The sequence below is a fragment of the Diceros bicornis genome, chromosome 1, assembly GCF_020826845.1.
Source record: "Diceros bicornis minor isolate mBicDic1 chromosome 1, mDicBic1.mat.cur, whole genome shotgun sequence".
Taxonomy (NCBI): domain Eukaryota; kingdom Metazoa; phylum Chordata; class Mammalia; order Perissodactyla; family Rhinocerotidae; genus Diceros; species Diceros bicornis.
In genome coordinates this window covers 33176875-33204115 of record NC_080740.1, presented here as the reverse complement: position 1 = coordinate 33204115, position 27241 = coordinate 33176875, and positions in this window count along the sequence as shown.

Sequence of the window (27241 nt, the reverse complement as noted above, 5' to 3'; positions counted from 1 at the left end):
TGGTACTCTCAAAAATGCCACCTTGGGTAATCAAATTAATACAAGGCAATGGAAAGGGAAAAGGAACAGGAGAACCTGTAGCATTACCACCAATGACTACAATTAATACAAATATATAAAATAATCCAGTGGGACCATTGGACAGCCCTGGGCAATGAAACAGTCATTTAGTCATTTAGTGTGGTTGCGTAGTAGAGCAATATAATGAGGGACAATAGTATTTACTAACCATAAAAACAGACACAAAGACTGAAAACTCAACAATGGAGGTTTATTTGTGTGCATGACTTGGGAGTAATGTTCTTTTCTTTACCTCTGATCAAATCACAGCACACTCACCACACAAACTCCATGTCCAGAATGACTAGCCAATGGAAAACCAAAGTCACTGTTGTCAGAGCTAGCTACTGTAAATCTTCACCTGAATAAGGATATTAAAGTTATTGCTATCAAAAAGCATGATGATAATACAGAAAAATGCCTGCAATAAGTTGAAAAAAGTCATGACATAAACACACACACAAACACATCACTTAAATTTTAATGCTGCCCATGGGTAAAGGGTGAAGCAATCATGTCTCATTATATAGTCCCAATCAGCGAATGCTACTTCCTACCAATGAGCTAGAAGTCAGATTTTATATATCTATGGAATTGCGTGAATCAGGCCCCTGCCTCTACTTACATGCTTTGAGAAACCAAGAACATAAGGAAATGTTGCAGAACAAAACCTCACACTGAGCCCAATTAGCCACCTAATCCAATCCTTCCAGTTCTCCCATCACTGCCCAGATCAGCAACGGATGATAACCTTCCCTGGTTAGTCTCCTTGATTCACATAGCATCCTCAATTGAGTTGCTAATGGAGAGAACCCTCTGAGCCAGTAATATCTATCACAATCTGTCTGCAACTTACCCTTAACCTGATCCTCAGCCTCTCCTGGTTGCCTTTTAAAGAATACATACACCCACGTTCAGCTCATTCAACCAGAAGTAGGGAAACAGATTAGGCAGTGATGGAAATTTTTGGCTCCTTGTAGCACCAATGCTAGGAGCCATTGAAAGGGTAGGAGCTAAAGGACTTATTTGGGAACAAGTCTTATACTAAGAATGCACTAGACCACATCAAGGAATTCCACTGGGAAAACATAAGGAGGAGCCATCCCAATCCGGCCTGTGACAGAGTCTCAGAAAAGCCATGAGGCTGATCCGTCTACGGCCTTAAAACCAGCCTAGCCTACCCGTGCATCATGCCCCTGCCAGCTCACAAGGGCAAGCTTCAAACAAGAACCAATGTGCAAGCTGCCACTCAGGACTGTTTCCCCCAACTCCACATTCCCTGCTCAATTGCAGTTGCTTTTGCTATGACAAAGTCTTCTCAGCTCTAAATCATTGTCTCAATAATTCCAGTTATGATCCTCCCTTTATGTCCTTCAGATTTGGTCTTTCCCTTAGTGGGTGGTCTTCCAGACTACATAAGATCCTGCACCTCCAACTCCCCGTCGTCATCACAGCCATGAGTACAATCAGCCTATCTGGTCTTGGCCTTGTCCTGGCCATTCTCTCAGTGTTCATCTCGGCTGTCACTGATTCCTTCATGAGACCAGGGAAGAGTGAGGCACTAAAAAATTTTAAGGAAAAAAGTTCCAAAGAGAAAGTGAATAGCAGCAAAATGAGGAGAACGAATAGCAATCATGAGTTATTAGATTTGATGACTGAGAGCCCACGAGGTGACCAAAGCAGGAAGGAGAGAGTAGATAGTGAGGAAGTAGACATAGTAAGTATATACTATGCTTTCAAGAAGCAAAGACACAGGTAGAGTAGTGTCTTGAGACGGTAGCTGGATTAAAAAAGGAGGTTTTGAAGATTGCAAAGACTTGAGCATTATTCGGAGGGTTTATCCTTTGAAATGAGAAGGGCCATAATTCTCAGACATGCAGAGAGAAGACAAAATGGAAAATAATACAGAGAATTTTTATAAGGAAAAAGGGAAGTTGAGGGAATTTACATTCATTCTTCTTGATCTCTTTAAAGTGACAGATAAGTTATCTTCTGGGAATAGGGGAATCAGTAGCAGAGTCAGTATCTGAATGCAGTTGCCAGTCAAATAAGATGAATAAATAGGCTGCCAAACAGCTCCAGGGATCCACTTACAACTAGAGAGCATGAGTGTGCAGTAGAGATTTTCCTCAGCAATACTCAGAAGACAGATCAGACATAAAGAAACCAGACAGTGCACTGAAGACTGATCCAGTGTGGACTAAGGGATCTGAAGGTTCTGGCAAATGTCTTTGTGAATGGCTACAGGCGATGATAAGTCCACACAAAAAGGGCTGAGAGGAGGGATGGACTCTGAGAATAGGCAAGGAGTTCACAGTATAGCTGGAGTTCACGGTGGAGCAAATTCTAGGTTCAGAATGACTAAGTAAAAGAAGAGATGAAAGAACAGGAATTGTCGTCAGAGATAAATGGAGATAAAGATGATTGGAGTCACGTAGGTGACAAGGCTAGGAAGCAAAGGTGAGGAAGAGGCCTCAGTGGAAAAAGAAAAGTCCTTGAAGATTATGCCAGAGGGCAAAGGGGAGAGAGGAAGATCAAAAGGCTGATAGCGAGGAAGACAGGAAACTACCCCACGAACTCATCACCTAGCTTCAACAATAATCAACATTTTGTCAATTTAATAGGGATCTTCAATCCTTAGCATCAATATGAAAGAAAACCCTTGGCGGGGCTGCTAGGGAAAATATTGAAAAGAGGAACACATTCAATAGCCCTAAAGTCAACTAGATCATCAAGAACACATTGTTGATAGAGTCCTGTGAGTTAACACTGACATTCTTCTAATTGATACAGCTAAGGAATTATGCGTATGAGTAAAGTAGTGTGGCGACAGGTTTATAGTGATCCATAAAAACCCAGGCTATCATTTTACATCCTTATCTCCTCTTTCTCTCCTTCAGTGTTTCAGGAAACAGGTAAATGCTATCTGGATGATTAATTCAATTTATATAATAGTATGTTTGTTTTTGTAAACGGCATGTTAACTATAGTGTGTCATATCAGATAGAAGATTTGCAAACCAGATTTTATTTTAATTTCAATATTACTGTGATTTAGAGAGTATGATTGGCAATTCTGAAGCATGAGAAAAACATTCACTAAGGATTTTAAAAATTATTTCTAAATGCCTCTGTTATTTATTCCATCTGTTCTCTGGACTATATATGTATATTTTTAACATGGTTCTAGTTTTGTCAATTCTTTGATAGTTTTCTCAGGGAAATACTTAGTGAGTTCAATCAATATACATTCTGTTGCTAACAACTGGCCTTCTGTAAAAAAAAGTTTTGACTATCCTTCACTGAAGAAAGAATCCTTTTCATGCATCCTTTAAGATTTAGAGACAAGGAATCATTACTAAGGAGTTTAACCTATATTACACTAAAGTTGATACATTTTTGTATCATATTTGAAATACATTTTCATTCCAGGTATCTTTGGAGAATATAACAGAATTTCCCTCCCCAATTCAAGGAAAAATTAATTCTTAGTTAACTTTTAATTATACTGGCTGCTTCTGCTTCCATTCATGATAAAGAAACTGACATCAGACATGCTTCTCTCCATAAACAACTAGGAAATCGAACAAAATATATGTAGCAATTATATGCAGATATTGAACAATAGGTAGCCTCAGACTGTGATGCCTGAAAGAAGGGAAACAATGAGGTAAGTTTTGCAATATCCTTAGCTTTCTACCTAAAGGCATTTTTCTTTCTTTATTTTTTTTTTTTTGTGAGGAGATCAGCCCTGTGCTAACATCTGCCAATTCTCCTCTTTTTTTGCTGAGGGAGACTGATCCTGGGCTAATATCCATGCCCATCTTCCTCCACTTTATATGGGACGCCGCCACAGCATGGCTTGCCAAGCAGTGCGTCAGTGCACGCCTAGGATCTGAACGGGCGAACCCCGGGCCGCCGCAGCAGAGCACATGCACTTAACCACTTGCGCCACAGGGCCAGCCCCTAAAGGCACTTTTCAAACTGTAGTGGAACCCAAGCAAGCATGGTGGTCTCACTGAGTTGAGGAAACAGAAAGGTTGTGAAGGCTGATGCAGTGGGATGTGTGGGGCAGAAGAAAAAGCTATGCATAGAATGGTCTCCAGATACCATAGGCGGTATCTCTATCAAGATGTACACGCATTGGATGAGACTTCCAATGGGTAACCAAAGGCTGGGTAAAGAACAACTGCCAGGAAGCAGTAAGTGTAAGAAGTCTCAGGTCCCAGATCTGGGAGATGTTTGAATTCTGGCCAATTAGAGCAGAGAGACCTGGTTGACCACCCAGAACATTCAGTAAAGATCCCAGGTGTGTCACTCCTTAGAAGTAGGGTTAAAGTAGCCATAGTGGGAAAGCTCGTCTAGATACACTCTAAAAGCTTCAAAGCAATTCTCAAAAGAATCAGGATCACCTAAAAGTAGCTTATTTGCCTATGAAACTCTTTAAAGGAAGATAAAAATAAACTGTACATTAAGCAATATAACATTGTCCACCATTCAATCAAAAATTAAGAGACAGGTGAAGAAACAGGAAAATATGATCATCCATATTCTGGCTAGATGGTAATACCTAAATGGTTCTTGAAGGGATTCATTTCTGCATCATCAGGAGAACAAGATTCGTCAAGAACAGCACAGCCAAGGAAAATAATCACTAGGTAACTTGCCTCTATGCCTTCAGCCCACGGTCAGCTCCATTCTGGGCATTAAAAAAAAAAGAAAGTGGTATCTGAGAAGAAAGACAGTACAAATGGATTCTCATGCACAAACGGGGAGTTGTTGTTCAAACTAAAGGAGAAATTTTGCTAAAAATACTGCAATAGATCAGAAAAAGACCAAAACATCTCTGCAGTGTATATCTGTCTGAGGGAAACATATTATGTTTTTTATCTTGACATATATATTGTTTCTTAATTTATTGTGATGGCCAGAACTGGGTTCTCTGTTCCTATGATGGCAAGTGATTTGAAAAAGGCCTTGCATTCTCCCTGCAAAAAGAAAAAAATAGAAAAGGGAGGAAAGTAAACATAGATTAAAATTTAGAAAAAAAAGTTTAGAGCAACAAAAATAGAATTAGGACAGGAAAATAAATAAATTATAAGCCACCACCATCCCACAAAGAGGGAACTGGATTGTCTCAGGAAAGTAATGCAACAAGCTGTCTATTTTGTTCCCTGGTAACATGAAAATATCCTGATGGATCTGTCTAGATCTGACTTTTCAGCAACACAGTTACTGTTGGTTGTGTCACCAGCACCAGTCAGATTGGTGCCGTGAGGTCCCAGGTTCTTGGTCCACAGACACAAAAGAATTTGAGAGCAGACACACAGTGGAAGTTTCGACAGAAGAGGATTTATTAGCAAAGAGAAAGTACACCCCCCAGGGGAGGGACAGGAAGGCTGGAGGTGAGCAACTGCCCTGAAGTGGTCGTGGTCAGTGGCTTTGGAAGATAGGGTCCTGGGGCCGATGAGGGTCTTGGAAGGTGGGCCAATCAGGGCATTGTCTCCACCCCCACGTTGGGAGGGGGAGATTTTTTCCTTACATAGGCATCTCTGGAACTGTCATGGCAGTGATCCCCCACAAGGGGGGTCAAAACCGCAATGCAAATGAGGGTATAATGAAGCTTAGGGCTACTCTCTGTCAGGGTCGGGGGAGTGTTGCACGTCTGAAGAGCTGCTGCCTGTTAATGAGGACGCTGCACCTGGTGAAGCCACCTTGCTCCCAGCTCACATCTAGCTTTCTGCCGACCTTAGCTGCATGGTAACAAAGTATTAAGATTACTAAAGTTACATGGTCTTCCCTTCCAAAATAAATTCATAGAAACGCTTTATAAAATATATTTTAAAATTATAACCATACCACTGAGGTACAAAGAAAAGAAAGAAAGAAAGAGAAGAAGGAAGGAAAGAAGATACAGAGAGAGAAAGAGAAGAAGGGAGGAAAGGGTGGAAGGAGAGAGAGAGAAAATAATAAGAACATTTTTGGCAATAAATTTGAAAACTCAGATGAAATAAATAATTTTAGAGAAAAATATACATTACCAAAACTGATACCTGAATGAGTTAAAATTTTGTTATAACAATTAAGGAAATTAAATTAGAAATTTAAAAAATCTACTCAGAAATTAAGCACCAGATCCAGAGAGATTTAAATTTTTGTCTTCCAAAATTTTCAAAAAGCATATCTTTACCTCAGGTTAAGGGGAGAGGGGAGGGGGAAGAAAATAAAAATTCTATTGAAAAGGAAAAAAAAGAAAAACTAGGCTAATTATTTAAAAAGTGCTAAAAAAAAAAAGGACAAAGAAAAATATTAACTATTCAAATTAGAGAATACATTTTATCCTCAAAAGTGCTACTAAAAGATTAAAGCTAATTTTCAACAGAAACAATGAAAACCAGAAAACAAAGGAATGACATATTGCCAACCTAGAAATTTATATCTAGAAAAAATATCAAAAAACAAAGACAAAATAAACACATTTTTATTACAAATTAAAAAAAAATTTATTATCAGTAGACCTGTAATAAAATAAAAACTAAAAGAATTTGTCAAGCACATGTGGTCATAGACATGCGGAAAAATAAAAGGACGAGCGATGAGGAAAGTAAAATTGTGGGTAAATATAAATGACTATTAACTATGAAAAAATTTAAAATTTTTTGTGGGAATTAAAATATATTTAGATTTAAAATGCATGAGAAAAATTATACAAGAGGCAAAAAAAGGATGAATTAGTTAAAGTGGTCTAAGATTCTAGAATTTAAGGAAGTGGTAAAATAATATTAGCTTCTATCAAAATGAATATGCTTGCTTTAATCTCTAGGAATTGAAAAAGAGCAAATAAATAAACTCTAGAGAGAGAAAAAGGAAACAATAAAAAGATATTTCATTAATCTAATGGGGGAGATAAAAAATAAAAATATAAAGCAAAGAGGTCAAATAAAATGATAATTTAAATCCAAAGATATATATAATGACATAAGTATAGAGAGGTTAGATTAAAAAAACTAAGATTATCATCTAAGATTTAAAAATACAGTATTTAACTCTAAATTGCTTCAAGAGACAAATTTGAAATATAGGGACAAAGAAAGGTTGAAAGCAACAGGATGGCAAAAGATATACCATGAAAACCCAGACACAGAGTCAGACAAAGAAAATTTTAAGACAAGAACATTACCAGAGACTAAAGGGGCATTTTGCAATAATAAATGAGCCAATCCACTGGAAGAATACAATAGTTCTAAGTCTGTATTCATTCAACAACATAACTTCAAAATACCTATTGATAACTTGACTATCAATCAAAGGTTAACATTTGGGGAAAAAATCTACCAAAATAAAGGCAAAATAGACAGTTCTATAATCTTAATAGCTGATAGAGCAAGCAAATAAAAAATCAGTAAGGATACTGAAGACTTGAGTAACACAATTAATAAAACTGAACTAGTCAATAAATGCAGATCATTGCATCCAACAAGTGCACAATACAAAATCTTTGAAGTGCAGATGGAATATTTACAAAAATAGATCATATACTGCCCCATAAAACAAATCTCAACAAATTGTGAAGGATTTAAATAATTTCAGAGTATTTTTTCTGACCATAATGGTCAAGCTAAAAATAAATCAAAAAAGCTTAAAATAAATCTCATGAAGATAACTTGAAAATCCCCCATTGCTTGAAAACTAAGCAGCACACTTGTAAATTTCCATAAATCAAGAGGAAAACTGTTGGTTTGCAAACTGGCCTCTGAATACGGAGGGCAGGAGAGACCTAAGAAAGAGACAGACTACTCCAGATTGGTAGGTGGCAAGGGAACTTGCTTAGGAAGCTTGTCTTGAGTGGCCCCAAGATGACTAGATCTTGGCACATGCTCGCCGGAATCTTAAAGTTTATGTAGCGGCCTTAATGGGGTTCAGTCATTTATACTGTCCAGATGGTCTCAACAATACCTGACTCTTTTAATTCTGCGTCCTTGAAAATGGCTCCCACTGTGGGAATGCTGGGTGGCACATACATTTCAAGGACAGGAGAGGGGGTGAGGAGCTTGAGATTGCTCTGGTTCAGTTCATGGATCAACTGGTGGTCACGTCCTCTTGATGATCTCCTCCAACAAAATACAAAAGATATCAGAGCAGATTTTAAATTAAATGATAATGAAGATATGACATCAAAATTTAAAACTCATGGGATGCAATTAAAACAGTACTCAAAAGAAAATTTATAATCTTCAAAAGATATGCTAGAAAAGACTAAAAAATATCAACAATCTGGTCTTTCAATTCAAGAAGCTAAATAAAATAAAGCAAATCAACCTCAAAGAAAATAGAACGAAGAATATAGTAAAGATAAGTTCAAAAGTCAATGAATTTTAAAATTTAGATGAAATGAACAATTTCCTTGAAAAAGAGAACTGATTAAAGCTGGAAAAAAAAGAGAAACTCTAAATAGATTGATATCTATTAAAGCAATTGAATTTATTACTAAAACCTTCTCTGGGCCGGCCCCGTGACTTATCGGTTAAGTGTGCGCGCTCCGCTCTGGCGGCCCGGGTTCGGATCCCGGGCGCGCACCGACGCACTGCTTCTCCAGCCATGCTGAGGCCGCATCCCACATACAGCAACTAGAAGGATGTGCAACTATGACATACAACTATCTACTGGGGCTTTAGGGAAAAAGAAAAAAGGAGGAGGATTGGTGATAGATGTTAGCTCAGAGCTAGTCTTCCTCAGCAAAAAGAGGAGGATTAGCATGGATGTTAGTTCAGGGCTGATCTTCCTCAAAAAAATAAATAAATAAATAAAACTGTTTTAAAAAAAAAAAACAAAAAACACCTTCTCACACAAAGAATACCCCAAGTCTGAACAGAATCACTGGTGAATTATTTCAACTACTAAAAAACTAACACTCATATAAATACTTTCAGAGAAGAGAAATAGTAAATTCTTTCAAATTCATTTCCTGAGGTCAGCCTAACCTTGATATCAATATCTGACAAGAAAGTTACAAGAATGGAAAATTGCTGACCATATTCCCTAATGAGCTTAGATGCAAAAATCCCAAACAAAATACTACAAAATCCCACCCAGAAACACATAAAAAGAATAAAACATCACAACCAAATGGGGTTCAGGTAGGCAAAGGTGGTTTAACATTTAATACATTCAAACATGTTTCAGTATAACTTACTAGATTAACAGCAAAAAGTAGGGACATTATATAATTATCTGTCAATACAGGCAAAAAAAAGCATTTGACAAAAATTCAATACTTGTTTATTTTCTTTAAAAATTATAAGCAAATTAGAAAGAAAAGAGAATCTTCTTAATCTGATAAGTTATCTATAACAGCCTAATGTTATACATCATGAACACTTTCTCCCTGAAGTGGGGAATGAGCCAGGAGACCCACTATCACTGTTTTTATGCAACATTGATTGGAGGTTCCAAGCAGTGAAGTGAGGCAAGAAGGTGAAATCAAAGGTTTAAAGATTGGAAATGGAAAAATAAAACTGCCACTATTCACAGAAAACATGATTGTGTATATAGAAAATTCAATTAATTAATTATGAAAATTCACCAATAATTAGAATCCTTAAGTGAATTTATCTAGATTTGAAGAAAATCCTCCATGAATATTTTCATTTCTGCACAGTCTGGGCTTTCTAAGCAAGGAAGCAAGTTTGAATAGCAAAGGCCATGGAAGCAAGAGATAATGTGTGGTTCTGGAGAGATTTACAGATTTCTCTCTCTGCAGCCATTTGTTTACATTCCTGAATAAACCTAATCTCACTCCCCTGAGGGGAGAATGGGCAGGTTTGTAGCAGCCTTTTATAAGATTAGGAGTTTCTAATACTCAGTGCTGCTCAGCTGTGACACAGACCTGTGTGGGCAGCATCTCCCTGGGCCCACTCTGCATCACCCCCATGGAGGAATTTCAGGAGTCGGGGTTAAGGGAACTGACATAAATGTTGTGCCATTACTAATAAATCATCTACATCCATTTTGACTTGTTTTCTTACTGATCAAGTTTGTGGAAATGTGGCAAGCAAATTTTAGGAAATGCTTGACCATTTGACTTAATATGTAACAGTAAACACGTGAAAAAGAAATTTTACAAACAATAGCATTTACAATGGCACTAAACATCAAACACCTGGGATTATATCTAACAAAACTGTAAAAGACCTCCACACTAAAATATATGAATAATGCTAACAAAGTTCTAAATAAACAGAGAGATTTATCATGTGTATGTTTCATAAGCTTTAACACCATGAATTTTTCAATAATCTGAAAATTAATTTATAAATTCAATGCATTCCCAAAGAAAATCCTAAAAAGTTGTACAAATTAACAGGCTTCTAAAATGTATATGAAATGCAAAGAACCTATAACACCAAGGCAATCTGGAAAAAGATGAGCACTAAGCAACTTACACTCAAAGATGACAAAAACAATTATGAGGATCTATAAATAGACCAGTGGGCTAGAATACAGCCAATAAGTAGCCCACACACATTCAGTCACATGAGTTCTGAAGATGACACTACAGTGCAAGGAGAAAGAATGATCTTTCAAAATATTGTACTGGGTCAATTAATCCATACTAAAATATGAATTTAGAACCCTATCTCTTATCTTACACAAAAAATAATTTCAGATGAATTGCAGATCTAAATGAGAAAAATACGCAAAAAGTTTTTAAGAAAATATAGAAGAATATATATTCATGACCTATAAGTAATCAAAGATTTCTTCAAAAAGGACCCAAAAGGCATTAATCATAGAGAAAAAAAAAGATAAAATTTGGCAAAAGATATTTGAGATAGGTAGATAGATAGATGGTTGGATGGGTGGGTGGATGGATAGATAGATAGATAGATAGATGATAGATAGATCCAACAAAGGACTAATATCAAGAATTTAAAAAACACTTTTACAAATCAAAAAGATATAGGGAGATAGAAAGAGAGAGAGAAGAGAGAGAAGATTTTCACAAAAGAAGATATCCAAATATCTAATAAACATATGAAAAGATACCCTTTTTATTCATCATTGGGGAAGTGTAAATTAATAAGCACAATGTGATATCATTATAAACCCACTAGAATGGCTAAAAGGTACCAAGCATTGGAAAATATACACCAAGTATTGACAAATATGTGGAGCAACTCGTCCTCTCATACCTGGAGGCAGGAGCATAAGTGTTCTATTCACTTGGAAATCTTATTTCCAAGTTGGCAGTATCTGTTAAAGCTAAACGTCAACATATCCAACAACAGCACCCCTGAGTATATACCCAAAAGAAATAGTATGCAAGTTCACTAAAGACAAGTTCAAGAATGTTCTCAACAGCACTACCTGTAATAGCCAAAAACTGGAAACAATTTGAATGTCCATCAACGATAGAATAGATAGACATTTTGGCATTGTCATAGAATACGAGGTAGCAATGAAAATAAATAAACTGCAACTACTAGCAACTACATGGATAAATATCACACACTCAGTGTTGAGCAAAAGCAGCCAAACACAAAAATAATATAACATATAATTACATTTATATAAAGTCCAAAAGCAGGCAAAATTAATCTCTGGTATTAAAAGTCAATATAATACCTTTGGTGGGGGAGGTGACTGGATGTGGACAAGAGGAGACTTCTGGGTGTTGGTAATTCTGTGTTTCTTGATCCAAGGGGTTGTGAAAATTTCTCAAGCAGTATGTTTACATATTGTACATATTTCTCTGCATGTTCTACTTCAATAAGAAGAAAAAAAGAAAAGAATCATATTTCCTAGTACTCCCTACTGAAAGGATCTAGAAACAACAATCAAACAATAGAAATCAGCACCTCTAGTGTCCAAATTCTGGTCTCAAAATAGCAATTTCAACTAAAAAGAGCCAGAACTTCTTGGAGAAATGTATGATTTCATGTCTGGGACAGAAATGTCCAAGATGAACCTGGAAAATCTTGTCATAACAGATATCCAGGAAGCTGCAGATGACAGCTAAGCTTCTATCCAAAGGACTCAGGAGCCATCGTGATTGTCCAAAGACCCAGAGCCAGGGCCAATTACATAATCTTCAGGGCAAAATGAAGATTGTGAGACCCCTTGTTCAAAACACAGGAAAAATATCGGCATTAAAGATACTATAATATAAAATTTTTTTCTTTCTTCTACACTCTCTCTCGACTTGTTCTAATGTTTTTATTTGCTATTTAATGCCATTCTAAGCAATGAAAAATCAAAATTTTAAATTATTAGCATAGATTTTGTCATTCGTCTTTATATTGTACAATTCCAGTTTTAAATTGAAATATAAAAGCATTTTACTTAGATGCAGAATTACTTGCCTTCTTTATACATTAGAAGCGAGTTCTTATTTGAATACGAACTGCGGCTCTCAGGGCTGTCAGTGGCCCACTTAGTCATAGACTCTACACACTTTGTATTTTCTTGAGTCTCACTGAACTCTCACACATCATAGGTCTACTGTAATTCTACGCTCCTGGCATTGTGAATACTATAAGCAAATGGGGCCACAGGGAAGAGTGGACACATATCTTACACATAGCTCCTCTGCTCAGGTGCATGCTCCATTGTCCCATCAAACCTCACTTAGAAAGCACAAATTCAAAGACAAAATTATTAAGAATTTAAAGATAGCAACAGCAGAACATTAAACAAAGCAAGAGGCCTATAATGGGTTGAATAGTGGCCCCCCAAAAAGATATGCTCACATCCTGACTCCCAGAACCAGTGACTGTGGCCTTATTTGGAAAAAGTGTCCTTGCAAATGTAATTAAGTTAAGGATCTTGAGATGAGATCATCCTGAATTATCCCAGTGGATTCTAAATCCAATGACAAGTGTCCCTATAAGAGACACACAGAGAGAAGACGAGTATACCATGTGAAGACAGAAGCAGATATTGAAGATATGTGGGCACAAGCTAAGAAACACCTGAGCCACCAGAAGCTGGAAAAGGCAAAGAAGAGTTCTCCTTTAGAGCCTTTGGAGGGAGTGCAGCTCTGTCAACACCTTGATTTTGGACTTCTGGCCTCCAGAACTATGAGAAAATAAATGTCTGTTGTTGTAAGATACCCAGTCTGTAGTAATTCGTTATGGCAGCCACAGGAAGCTAATACAGGGCCCTCCTGAGTGTAGAGTCCTGTGGGACCGCACAAGTCATGCACTAATGAAGCCAGCCCTGGATGGAGCCATTATGGTTGTTCAAAGATGGGACAAATTAGACCTCAATGATGACAATAAATTGGAATAGATTAAGAAACATCAAATATGTTTAAAACAATGAGTTAAAAATGATACTAAAGATCACCTTTGGAGGATGCTAGATAACTAACCCATTGTTTTGGAAACTGATGAAAGAGGAAAAAAAAATCAAGAATTCATCTTGCCTCTTCTATACAAACTGTATTTCAGAGTAATAAAATAGTTAAAGGAAAGCTCTTCTTTATGGATGTATTCCAGCTAGCAAATGAAGAAGAAACCATAGAATTAGAATATCACCATTTTTCACCTTCTATTGAATTAATAGATGTACGCATCATCAAAGCTGCTAAGATTACACAGGAGATATAACTATTCATTCTGTGTTTCTTGATTAAAGTGTATAATACTATCTTTGATGGAGTCGTGCTACTGCAAAAAAAAATCAGACCTGAATCTGATCAATCATCTAGCTCGAACTAGCAATTTTATAGGAAATACAAGCACCAGAGAAACATGTTAAAGGATGCCTTGAAAATGCAATCAGGAATTATCAGACTGTTTTTGTGAGAAACTCAACAGTTCACACAATATGTTGGCTTGTGTTTTTTTAATAAATAAATTACAAGGGAAACAGAGAGAGATAAGATCTATAGATTAAAAGAGACTTGAGACATATGAACAAATAAAAATTTATGGTTTCAATTTTCTGTTTTGGTTCAAATAATAACCTGCTTTCTTAAAAATCCCAATAGATATTTAGATAGAATTTACTTGATAAATTGATCTCAAAAATTCATAGAACAAAAAGAAAAGAAGGTTTATGACAATTTTGAAGACCAACAACAAAGTATGGGGAATTTTTCTCCCATATATAAAGAAATTATAAAACCGTCACAATTAAAATAGCGAATATTGACAGGAATGATAGTCTAAATATTCAACAACTAAGTACTGCAAGGGCACTAATCAGACAGAAGGGCTTTAGCATTGATCCCAGAAGCCCCTGGGTATGCCTAATATTAATTCTTTAATTTCTAGATCGTGAGTAGGTTTGAGCAGTCAAGGTGGGATGGTGGGGGGAAAGTTATATTAAATCCCTACCTCACCTCACACATAAAATTAAAGTCTAAATATTTTAAGAACCTAAATGTAAAAAAGCAAAACTTCAAAATTTTTAGAGGAAATACAGAAAATATATTTTGACCTCAAAGTAGGAAAGGATTCTTAAATAAGAAGCAAGAAGAAAAACTTGTAAAGGAAAAGATTAATAATTTTGATTGTAGTGAAATTTAAACTTCTGCATAAATTGATACCATCCATAAAATTTTTTAAAGGCCCAAAGATAGGGAGAGGATATTTACTATCACAGACATATATACATGTTTAAAGACAAGAGATCCATTAGAGAAATGGGGAAAAAAAATGGGCGAAGATTATGAACAGAAAAGGAAAGCCAAATTGTCAATAAGCATATAAAAAGATTCCCAGACTTTCTTGTGATCCAGTAAATGCAAATTAAAACAACATTAAAACACCATTTCATAAACATCAGATAAGCAAAATTTTTTCAAAGTTAAAGATTTGTAGGTTGAGCTATGTAAAATTGCCATTTTGCAGGTCAAAAGTGATTGGATACTGGCAATTTCTCATGGTTCAGCCAATATATACCCTATAATCTAATATTTCCCCTCCTGTGTGTAACCCTTCTCAATTAGGGTTCTGTGAGAAAACTAAGTCCTATAGAAAATAATTTGAGTAACTATTTTCTCAATTCTCCATAGCTAGTTCCATTCTATATTCATAGGAGAGAATTAATTTATTACGTATAATGGATGCTTTAGACCAGGAGGGCTTACTTCTCTCCTGAAACCGTAGTTAAGAAGGGACAAAGAGAAACTCTTTCACATATACACAGTAAGACATGTATTAGGATATTCAACGAGCTTTGTGTTTAACAGCCAAAAATATTTCCAAAAAGAAATACATATTTATGAACATATATTCATATGATGAATAATTGGTAGTATATCCAAACAATGGAATGAATGAACCAGCTATATATGTGCCCAAATAGGTAAATTTCAGGATGTAATATTAAGCAAAAAAGTAAGTTGCAAAAAAAGTATATAGAATATAATATTTCATGCAAATTTTAACAGCCTACAAAATGATTGCATACATTGTTTTTAGATAAATATATGTAATAAAAGTATGAAAAATAATGAATAGGAAGAATAAGCTCAAATGTTGGTATAATCCTTACCTCTAGGAAGGGAGGCATAGGAAGAGATTTCAACAGTAATTGTAAAATGTTATTATGTTAGGACTTTATCTGTAAAAAGGATTTGCACTTTGTTAATTTACGTTAAATCTAGGTGTTAAGTACATGGAGGTTAGTGTTATTATTTTCTGTATTCTGTCTATTTAAAACTTTCTGTAATGTTTTGAAAATTAAGAAAAAGAATTCTTAGTGTGATTAAAGATAAGAGCAATCGCTGTCACATATTTAGCACTTACCGCACGCCTGACACTGTGTTTAGCACTTTACGTGCGTTCTCTCATTTAATTCTCACCACAAACCTATGAGAGGTGCATCACGATCTCCTCAAAGACGAATAACTACCAAGGCCTTGACCAAATTTCTAGTCGGTTAGAGTCAGAGCAGTCCCAACTATAAATCCTCCATGGTGACAAAACAAGAACAATTGAATTTCATAAAGTTATTTTAAATTGGCTGAATTCATCCATTTAGTCATGCATTCTCCCAATCATTTATTCCTACTCACATCCAAGCTCCATCCCTTACAACTTGTGTAAACTTGCACAAGTTATCCAAATTCTTTTTAACTTGATTACCCCAACTGTAAATGGAAAAAATAATAATACCTTCCTTTTGAGTTGTTAGCAGAATTAAAACCATGTAAAATATCTAGAGCAGTGTGTAGACCAAGCACTCAATACATCTTGGTAACTCTATATTTACTCATTCACATATTCATTTGCAATTAACTATTTTACCATGTGCCAGCCATAAGAGCTGGCCCTAAGGATGCAGAGATGAGGAATGAAGCAGGATCTGTGACCTCAAGGCATTTCTAATCTAGTGGGTAAGATGCTCATATGGATGTGTAAGAGTAATGAAGGGTTACAGGAGTGAAACTCAAGTCTAAGTAAGGTACAGAGGGACACAAAGGTAGATCACGCCACATGTGGAGGGAAAAGAGGGGTATGAGGGGGTCAAGAATGTTTTCAAAAAACAGAGTTTATGTGGGAGTTGAGTCTGGGAAAATTCATCAGTTTTAGCCTTGCAGAGAGGATGGGGGTCCTAGACAGGAGGAGTGGTAGGAGAAGAACATTCAAGCAGAAGAAAGAGCATAAACCGACATAGGCAGCCACAGCATAATCCGGCCTGTTTAGTGAATTTGTGGTGTTGGGGGAGAGAGGGGAGATTCTAGTGTCAGGGAAAGGGGTGGAAAGGCCCTTAGGAACCAGAGCATGGAGGACCTGGTATGCCTCACTAGGTGTGGGATTTTTATCCTAAAGGAAATGGGAAGATACTGCAGGATTTTAAGCACTGTAAAGAGATTGTCATTTGGAAAAATTACTGTGGCAGCTGAGATTTTGTACTTGCACATTTTTGTGATCATTTGATTCACATTTTCCTCCCCTACTAAATTATAAAGTCCGTTAGGGTACTGATCATCAATCTTGCTCAATATGATGAACACCCAACATAGTTGATGATAGGATCTCAGAAATATTTATTGAATAAATGGAGGAAGTGAGATCAGAAGCAGGAAGCAACTGAAATAGTCCAGTGGAAGATTATTAGGATATTTAAATTGTGACAGTGGCAGCAGAGTTGGGGGTGGAGATGAGAGATGCCAGGGAATGTGTCAAGTGAAGTACTTAGGGATATATAGTACTTGGAACATAAGGGAGAGGTGTCAGTCTCGGGTGATTCTATCTTGGGTGACTAGATGAATGGTGGCTGCTGTTGACTGAGGCTGGGAAAAATCAATGGGGATGCAGGATTGTATCCATGGGAAATAGATCTCTGCATTGTGGTGGGGGAGAGAGAAGACTATTAAATTTGATTATTTTCTTTTAAAGAAATCAAAAATATGAGAAGACATTTGAATATAGATCATTGTTCCCTATGGATTTGTTAGTGCCGTGGAGTTGATTCTGACTCCAACTGACACTGTGTACAGCAGAGCAGAACCCTGTGCAGTCTTTTTTCTCCATCCTCTCACCTTCTGGCGCTATAAAAGACAATGTTCTGCTGCTATTCATAGGGTTTACATGGCCAATTTGTTCGTTAAGTGGGCGGTCATGTTCTTCTTCCTAGTCTGTCTAGTCTGGAAACTCCACTGAAACCTGTCCACCATGGGTAACTCTGTTGGTATTTGAAATACCGGTGACATAGCTTTCAGCATCACAGCGACACGCAGCCACCACGGTATAATACCGACAAATGTGTGGTGTGGGTCCCTGACTGGGAAACAAACCGGGGTCTCGGTGGGCACCAAATCTTAACCTCTAGACCACCAGGGCTGGCTGGTCCCTCATGGATATAAGGTTCTTACACAAATATTTCAAAAGACTAATGCCAAAATGATGAGCGATATTTGAAGTAAAAGAAATATCACAGTAATAGGGAAGGAATTTTAAAAAATGCTAAGATGGAAATATTTGAAAAATCTTGACAAAATGGGGGGAAATTAAGAGGAAAGGAATTATAAATGTGAGATGAAATTTGTGTGAAACATCATAAGGAAGAAATAGTGAAGAATCTACTTAATAACACTTGAACCTAAAAACGGTGACTAGACATTGCTTTACCTTAATGGGTGCTGTCAAACGTCCAGTGGGAGCAATTTTCCAGACCTTTCCAGTTAACAGAGGTCTGAATCCCAATTAGGGTGTCCTCTGCTCAGAGAACTCAAAAGTTGTCATATTGGGAGCAGAAGGCCTTGCATTGCCACATTAAGGGAGCCCTGATCCCACTAGATTTTAAGCAACTTTCAAAACTGAAGCCTAGGTGCTGTCTCTGGAATTCTGCTCACCATTCGTTGCTCAATGAAGAGACTCATACCCTCTTTCAACTACAAGGGCCAATAAGCTGTACCAAGGATTGACCATATCAACATTTTCTTTTCACATTTTCCCCTAATTTTTTAAAAGCTCTTGGTCAAGCTTTATTTTCTCTTACTTTATTTTAAAGAATTTATACACATCTGCCTTCTCTATAAAGGCTGCTCTATTTTTATGAAAGAAAAATAATTACATTCTCTCCTTCCCAACTCTAACTCCATCTCTGCCCAGCTCCCAACAATGGACATTCAATTCTTCATAAATTGCAGAATAAATATTGATTGGTGCAGTCCTTTTTACTGTGGGAACAATGCTATGTGTTACTGTCCCTAACTGTTTCAGGTTATATGTTGTGAAGTGGCACCTGGCCATGCCTTCTAGGTGAGGATGTAGGACAAATATGATATTAGTGATGAGAGTAAAATTGCTGTCTTTTACTCACTCTGTGATTCATAGCAGCTTATAAATGGGATGATTTCTGGACAACTGTATGCCTGTGCCCATTTTTACTCTAAATACAATCAGAATAAGCCAGATTCCACTCGTATCACTGGCACTTCCCGAGATCATTTGTTTAATGCACTATTGGATTTTAGGATCATATTTAAAAAGTGAGCAGTGCAGTGAGAAAAGAGCATATCTTAAATAATTCTCAAGGATCTGCACAGACTGTGCTGATAGGGAATTGATTGCACAGAATAGCAATTCCCCAAAGTGTCCCACGAAGCTATGTGAGGCCCCTGTGAGTAGCCATGTGAGCACCTTGGATTCTGAGCACTCAGGATGGAAGTTCCAGCAGACAGCTGGCTCACATTTCGCTGACTAGAAGGAGGAGACACGCAGGTCTGGACATTATCTCTAGACATGGACATAGAAGTTCAGCAAAAGATGCTCAATAATAGCTGAGAGAGGTGGCACGGGGCTGTTAAACACAAAGCATGAAAATATGAGCCCCAGAGGACCCCAAACGAAACTTCTGCAGTAATAAAATTTCTCTCTCCCACAGTTTCACATGGAGACCTTTGTGAGCAAGGGTAATCCAAATCAGCTAAACTCCACGCAGTCTTTCCCTGCAACATTAAGAGCATTTCATGAAATGACAGGATATGAAGTTTCAAGAGCAGAGAACAGCAGGATCTTTTCTTTTTCCCCAGTCCTTGGAAGGAGAATTTGAATGATGAGTCATTCAGCGGGCAGCAACTCAGTCATTTGTGTTTCCTGTTGGTTGGGCACGCACCTGGGATTTTTAGTGTAGTCATGCTAACAAAGCACTTGGCATTGAACAAGCCTGGCCCTGCCTCTAGAGCCATAGACCCTAGGGGGGTTCACAGCTCACGACACGAAAATATCTCACACCTAAGCCCCTGCACAATTCATCACCACTTTTCCCATGAATTATTTACCCTTTTGTACATCTTATACTCGGATTGAGGGTTGTTGGCTGTATTAGTCAGGGTTCTCCAGAGAAGCAGAACCAACAGGATGTGTATGTACAGAGAGCAAGAGAGATTAATTTTAAGAAATTGGCTCACATGACTGTGAAGGTGCAAGGCCCTAGTCTGCAGGGTAGGTCGCCAGGCTGGAGACCCAGGAAAATGTCACAGTCCAAGTCCAAAGGCCATCTGCAGGCAGATGTCCTTCTTGCTCAGGGAAGGTCAGCTTTTGTCTTATTAAGATCTTCAAGTGACTGGATGAGGCCCACCCACATTATGGAGATAATCTGCTTTACTCAAGGTCTACCAATTTAAATGTTAATCTTATCCAAAACATAACTTCACAGAAACATCCAGAATAATGTTTGACCAAATGTGGGCACTGGTCCAACCAAGTTGATACATAAAATTAACCATTATTTCAGTTATATTGGTTATGTTATTTGTTGTTGTTTGATTTTTTTATTCATTTATTTGTTTGTTGATTTGTTTGCCCTGAATGAACTCAGATAATAACTCATATTTTTCAACAGAAAAGCATCTTAAATGAGTGAGAAGGGAGATCCTAGAGAAAAATCTAGGGAAGTCAGTCCTTGAGTTCTAGCTTTGTGTCCAGCCCTCTGCTGGGTGATTCATTCACCTCTTTCCACTCAAAAGGACACCCACCTTATGAGGTAGGTATCAGCTTCCTCATTTTTCAGACACAAAAGCTAGGACTCAGCTAGGTTGAGTGATCTGCCCAAGATCACCTGCTGGTGAGTAGGGACAAAGGAAAATTACCCCAAGTCTCTCTGACTATACTACCCCATTGTACCTCCGATATGGCACCTTCTTGACAATGGTATACAGAAGAGACCGATTGTCTATGTGCATCTAGAATATTTTTACACTGCCATATTGCCTCTCGAGCTATCTGTACTGCTGTGAGGATAGCAAAGATATTTAGTAGACCCAAGACCCCCCATCAAGACATTACACGGCAAATGATGACAAAGTTAGTGCTGCACGACTGACAAATCATGAATTCTCATCTGTGCTCTCATCTGTGACCAGGGTAGTTATTTACTCACTCATTTTATTATCTCTCTGTTTGTTCCAGATGTCACAAGAGGGTGGCCTGAGGGCCAAATATGATTTGCAGACAAGTTTTGTTTGAACACCCCCCACCAATCTTGCACTGTGTTTTAAACGTTTTTAGTTGCCAACACTTAAAAAATTGAGTTTTCACATCTAAAAAAATCAGTTTTCTGCTTTCCTTGAAAATTCAGCAGATTGGGCAACATTAGGTCTCAATTCCCACATGGCAAACGGAAGCAGTAGGTGCGTGCACTTTTCAACAGAGTTAAGCTCTATTTCACCAGAGGGCCCACCCAGCCCACTTTGCTCCTTTATGGCTCCTTCCTGCATATCCCCTATGCTCTGTAGAGTATTTATAGTCCACTCTTTGAAAAAAATGTGTGGAGGTGGTTCTGAGACTGAGGCAGGATAAACAAGTTTCTTCACAATTCAGAATGTCAGTGTGTCCAACAGGATCAAGAAATTTTTTTGACTCCTTTCTTTTTTAGGACTCCTCTTGCCCCTACTCTGTAACCTGAATAATGTCATACAGCCCTTACTTGAATACCTCAGAGAACCCTATTCTTTTGTTGAATAGTTACAATTCTTAGGAAAATTCTCATTAAATTGAGCCCAAATATGGCCCTCCAAATATGGCTGTAAAATCTGCCATGTGTTGGATCTACCTCCAGTTCAGTCCTTAGGGGCCCTCTTCAACTGACAACTCATCAAATATTTGGGGACAGCTCTCATACCTCCTCTAAGCTTTAAGCACCTGATGGTTCTTACAAGAAGCCACTGTGTTTCCCACGGTGGGACATGATTTCAAAGTTGTATGACATGGGAAGTGATGTAGAACTCTATTAGAAGGGAGGGATGATGCCTAAAGAGCTTCCCTTTTATGTTATTGTATCTTAAGAACACGAAAGTTTTGACGATGAAAGGTAATCTTCCAAGCTTACAGAATTGGATTCCCTGAAGGGTTTACTCACTAGGATGTCTTAGTGGGCAGAAACTGTGTCTTCACCTCTGAACTCCATAAATGTTCTGCAAGTTTTCAGTTTCATAGCATGTTTAGGATATTTCAGCCTTGTTGATAATATATGTTCACAGAACATGAATGCAGTTCAAAATTAATCAAAGATGACAAATTCTAAATTGTCTCTAATTTTCCAGAAGTGAATTCCAAGAGCATGTGTGTTTGTGTTAAATGTCTATTTGTGACAGTCATATCAAAAGGAGTATTACCACACATTATGGTACTCACTAGACAGACTAAGAGCATCAAAAACATCCCGGGTCAGTTTAGGACAGGTAAAAATGTCTATGGGTAGGAGGTGAAGATTAGAGAGGTTAAAGAGGCAAGGAGATAGTTACTATTCTTTCATGAGTATAATTTCACATATGATAAATATGAGTCTAGTTTTTAACACAGAGTTACTATTTACTACCCTTGAAGAAGTTAAAAATCTATAGAAAAAAAGGGTAGTGATCCTTTAAAATAAAACTTGTGCACAATAGAAATCAATGTTAGAACACTTCGTGAGAGCTCTAATTATATAAAAATTTCAGGATTTTGATGAAAGGAGAAAAGTTTAGAACGAATTAGTAAAAGCCTCTTTCTACTTAGGAAGAAAACATCAGAGGGAAGTCTCTCAGGCAAAAGTCGAGTGACCGTAATCTTTCCTTTTCAGTAAAATTGTCTTCTGGCTACAGCTAAAAATAAATCTCAAAGGCAATTTAAGGATAAAAAAAATAGAATCCATGTGAGTTAAGCAGAAGAGTTAAGAGAAGCAGGAACACTAAAGTTCCTGAATTAAGTATATTGCAGTTCCTGAACCAAAGTGTTGGCTTCTAGGATCTCTGAAAAACATAGTAAACAAGTCAGGGTATATAACTTTCATTTTCTGATAGCAAATTCCTGGCACCAAACTTCAGCAGGAAGGTACTGGCCATCTCTGAGGTTCAGAGAAGTCAAGGACATACCTAAGGTCACAGAGTTAATACATGGCAGAGCCAGGATTTAATTGTCAGCATGGTCTGACTCCAAGGAACTCTGATCTTGAACTGTTTTCACAATCGCATAGAATGGGTAAGATTCAATTGTAAGACTTTTATTTGTACTATCATGGAAACAGACTCTCTCTTTCATGGGTGCTGGCATAATACGACCCTCAAGTTCCAGGGTCCACCAAGTAAGCCTAAGAATAGGGAAGTATAAGAAAAAAGAGCAGGAGCAGCTGCACATTTCTAGGGAGCACCACTCACCCAGGTTTCTGTGTAACAGGAGTTCTGCAGCACAGTGGTCCTGACCCGGAAGTGGATCCTGATGACATCACTTACACACTGAATCAAGTCCCTCCTAGAAACAGTTCTAACCTTGGACCTAGGCAATTACGAGAGCCAATAAGCTTTCTTTTTTGCTTAAGCTAGGTCATAAAGTATATGTAATTTATACATTTACTTTATAAGGCTCTTATAAATAATAAATACAGTAATGGATATAAAGTGTCTAGCACGTGTTGAAGACGTAATAGACACAGTTTAATGTTAGCACTCTTCCTCTCCCAACTGTTTTTATTTCATTAAATCCCCACTTAAATTGGACATTATACGTTAAATAGTTATTAGTAATTCCAGTAAGTGTGATTAAGTCAGTTAATGACCATTTCTTTCCTCTTGTAGTGTGGGGGCTCTTCATCTACTTCTGCCCTGCTATGTTCAACTGAAAGAAAGAGAGAAAGAAAGAAAAAGAGAGAGAGAGAAAGAAAGAGAGAGAGAAAGGGAGGGATGGAGGGGAAAAAAGAAACAATTTTCAAACAGAAAACCTCTAGCCATATGAACAATTTCTCTCTCCCACCTTCCTGCTTGCCTATGTTGGAAACATGGACTAGGACTTCTGGAAAGAAGTATGCACTCCCCTATATTAATCTGTATTATTTGGCTGAAAATAACAGAAACAAAATTTAAGGAATTTTAATTTTTCTTAAAAAAAGGTGATTTACTGGATGACAGAACCAAAGCATGGAAAGGGATGACTAATGTCCCCAGATTTGGTGTGAGTAGAGAGTCCAGGAATATGGGACTTAAACAAAGTAAAGTATACTTCCTCTCTAGTTTACACCCTCTCCCCCTCTCATCCACTCCACTTCTACTCATTTCTCATCTTGGTTTTTGTCTTTATTGACTCCATTCTCTTAGCTACACTCCACATTCTGGAAGACCTGGCAGCTTTGAAATCATATCTTTGAAGTTCGCGGTCCAAAAGGAAACAGAGAACTCTCCCTCCCAACCTTAGCAAATAGCACTGAGTATATAAGCTTGGTTCACAGGCCCACCCACTAGCCCAGAGAGGTAAGGGTCTGTGATTGCCAGTTCTTGCAAATTCACTTTAAGTGCGGGATGACGAGGTCCTCAGAGAAAGCAGGAATAAAGAAGAAAGAGGAAATGCTGTATGGAAACAAACAACAAGTGTTCACTCCACCTACTTTCTTCTCTTTGAGCCTGGAGCAAGCCTTAGGTGGCCAGCACCATGATCCTCTCTCTTCAGTGGGCCCCACCATGGTCCGAGTCTACAAAGTCAAGGCTATCTTCTAAGCATTAGGCAAGGACAGAGAAAGACCCACTAAAACCTCAAGCCCCAAAACCCGTAGACAGATCCCCAGAAAACTAAAAAGATGCATTTTTATTCCTGCTCTTGCCCAAGTTTTACTTCTAATCTTCTTCCTGGAGGTTCCAGGAAATGAAATTGCTGATCAAAAAGAGTGTTTGCCAAACCTCCATCCCAATACAGAAAATCATTCCATTGCATCCCAATCTCACTAGTCTATATCATCCAACTGCTGTGTGTGTTTGTTTTCATCTCTCTGAGGACTGGCCTCATACTTTCCCCCTGTGTATCTAAGGCTCTCCCTGGAGGAAACGGAGGTGAGTCGGGTACCCAGAGAAGCCCAGCTGAGCGGCGTTAGGTGATGTTGGTGTCTCTTAGGACAAAGCACCACTATTCTTTACTCCCATTGTCAGCTCACTTGAACTGTGTGCATAGTGATAAGCAAGGGAAAAACGCCATGTAGCACAAACACATGGCACACCAGCTTTGCAACATGTTTCAAAAGAAAGATATTTTTAAAAATCAAATATTCCAGCACACTAAATCAATCTAGTATAGAACTATGACAATGCTTCTTTCTTGTATATTTTTAAATAATAAAAACACTGAAAAAAGAAAAAGAAGACACCTATAATCTACCACCTCAGCACAATTACTTTAATTCTTATAGATGTTCATTTAATTCTAGACATTGATTTTAAATTGCCTTAATTATTCTTGATACCTTTTAATTTTATTCAAAACTCATTTCAGAAAGACATTGTTCTGAAAACTCATGGGACTGTTTATCAAATCACTGATAATTATGCATGGTGGCAATATGACCTCTTATCTGTGTTAGCATTCCAGGGAAGAAATACCTTAATCCGCACATTCTTAGCTTCAGGCAAAAAGATTGGGCAAAAATATATAGAACAAAAAGGTGAAGGTCAGAGATATCAGCAGGAGGGTTTGATTTCACTTGAAACTTTTTTCAAAGAGGTATATAATCACATACTCACCAAAGTGTGGTTTGCAAGTGTGGTGCAGGGCAATAGAAGTCTCTTCCAGTCTTATGTCTAATGGTGTGGAGAGAGGGATTATAATCAGATGAGGTATGATATTGACTGCACCTAGTCTGAAGGCTGAATAAGCGATTAAAAGTTTTAACCATATATAGGGCCACTTATTTCTATCCCAAGGGAAAGTTCTGGGTAGAAATGACACTGTTTTACTGCATTCTAGGCTAGTCTGCCTCCATCTTCAACGCCGGTCTCCATCTATAAAGAGTAAGAACCTTGAGAGCTGAGAAGACCATTTTGTCATCCCTGCCCATCACCTCCTTCCCACCCCCAAGGACTGAGTTTGGTTTGGCTCCTAATTGAGTGCTCCTCAGTGCATGAGATATATATGCATCTGAAACTCATCAGTCTAACACTTACCTCCTCATCTTCCCCATCAAACTGGTTCCTCCCCCAGTTGGTCCCATCCCACCATCTCAGTATATGAGAGCTCCATTGTTCAAATTCCTCAAGCCAAATGCTATAAAAATCCTTAATTTCTCTTTCTCTTTCCTTTCTAAATAGCAAGTCTACCTGACTCTACCTGTAAAACATTAGAATTTACCACTTCTCACCTGGTCCAGGATGATGGCAATAGCCTCCTAACTAGTCTCTCTGCTTCTGCCTTTACTAAACTCCACTGGTCTAGATGCCAGCGTGTCTTACAAATAAGCTGGTGCTCTTACTATGCTGCCAATTTCAAAACTCCCCCTAGATTAAACTTTAAATCTGGAAAAGTATTAGGATTAAATGGTTTGGGTGAATAATCGCCTCTTCGTGCACATTGATTATGACAAGGAAGCAAAGTAGAAAAAGGACAAAAAATTTACCCTAATCCATTTCAGGATACAAAACAGATTAAATTTCAACCAACTAACCGAAACAAAGGGCGGGATACAGAAAAAAATACACACTGAGGGATGAGTGTTCTTGTTTGCCTTTCTATACTGATAAAAATTAAACAAACTTTCAATGCTTTACTTTGCACTGGAAGGATGGAGACTACATGCAACTAAGTGTTATCCTTTCCCATTTCTGATCAATAATGTTTCACGGTCTTTAAGGATTAGTAGATACTACAATTGGTTTCTCAGGGACATGACTAACAAGCAAGAGAAGCTAACAGATGGCTTTAATGCAGATGGCTTCCCGAAAAGAGATAGTCTTCAGAGAACATGTCACATCTCATCATTTTGTGATAGGATGACGTTCTTTATTGGGTGAAAGGGAGGAGAGAATATATTGGTAGGAATTCTTTGCTTTGTCCCTTTGAGGATAAAGGCAGGAAGCACATGGCCAGGGTGTCTGCGGTTTGTGGTTTGGGCTTGGATGTGGCTCCCCTTCCCACCTCCGCCATTGGTCATTCTTCTTGGCTCTACAAGTGAGAGCTGTCGCTCTTCCCTGGAGAGCTGGGGGACAAGGAAGAAGGGATAAAAATTATGGAAGTGACTACTCTTTCAAAGCTAGGAAGGGAAATGAAGATGAAAGTATTTTTTCCCCTTTTTTATCATGCTATAGCTATGCATTGTGTTTGTGAAGCAATTGGGAGGAACTGAACAGGCATATGGTAGTGATTACTGCTTCAAAGCCAAGGATGGGGAGAGGGTGAGAAAGTGAGTACATGGAGTTAATATGTCTTTTTCTTTTTTATCATCCCATAATTTTGTATTGGGAATTAACACAATTGGGGAGAACTGATAAAGTA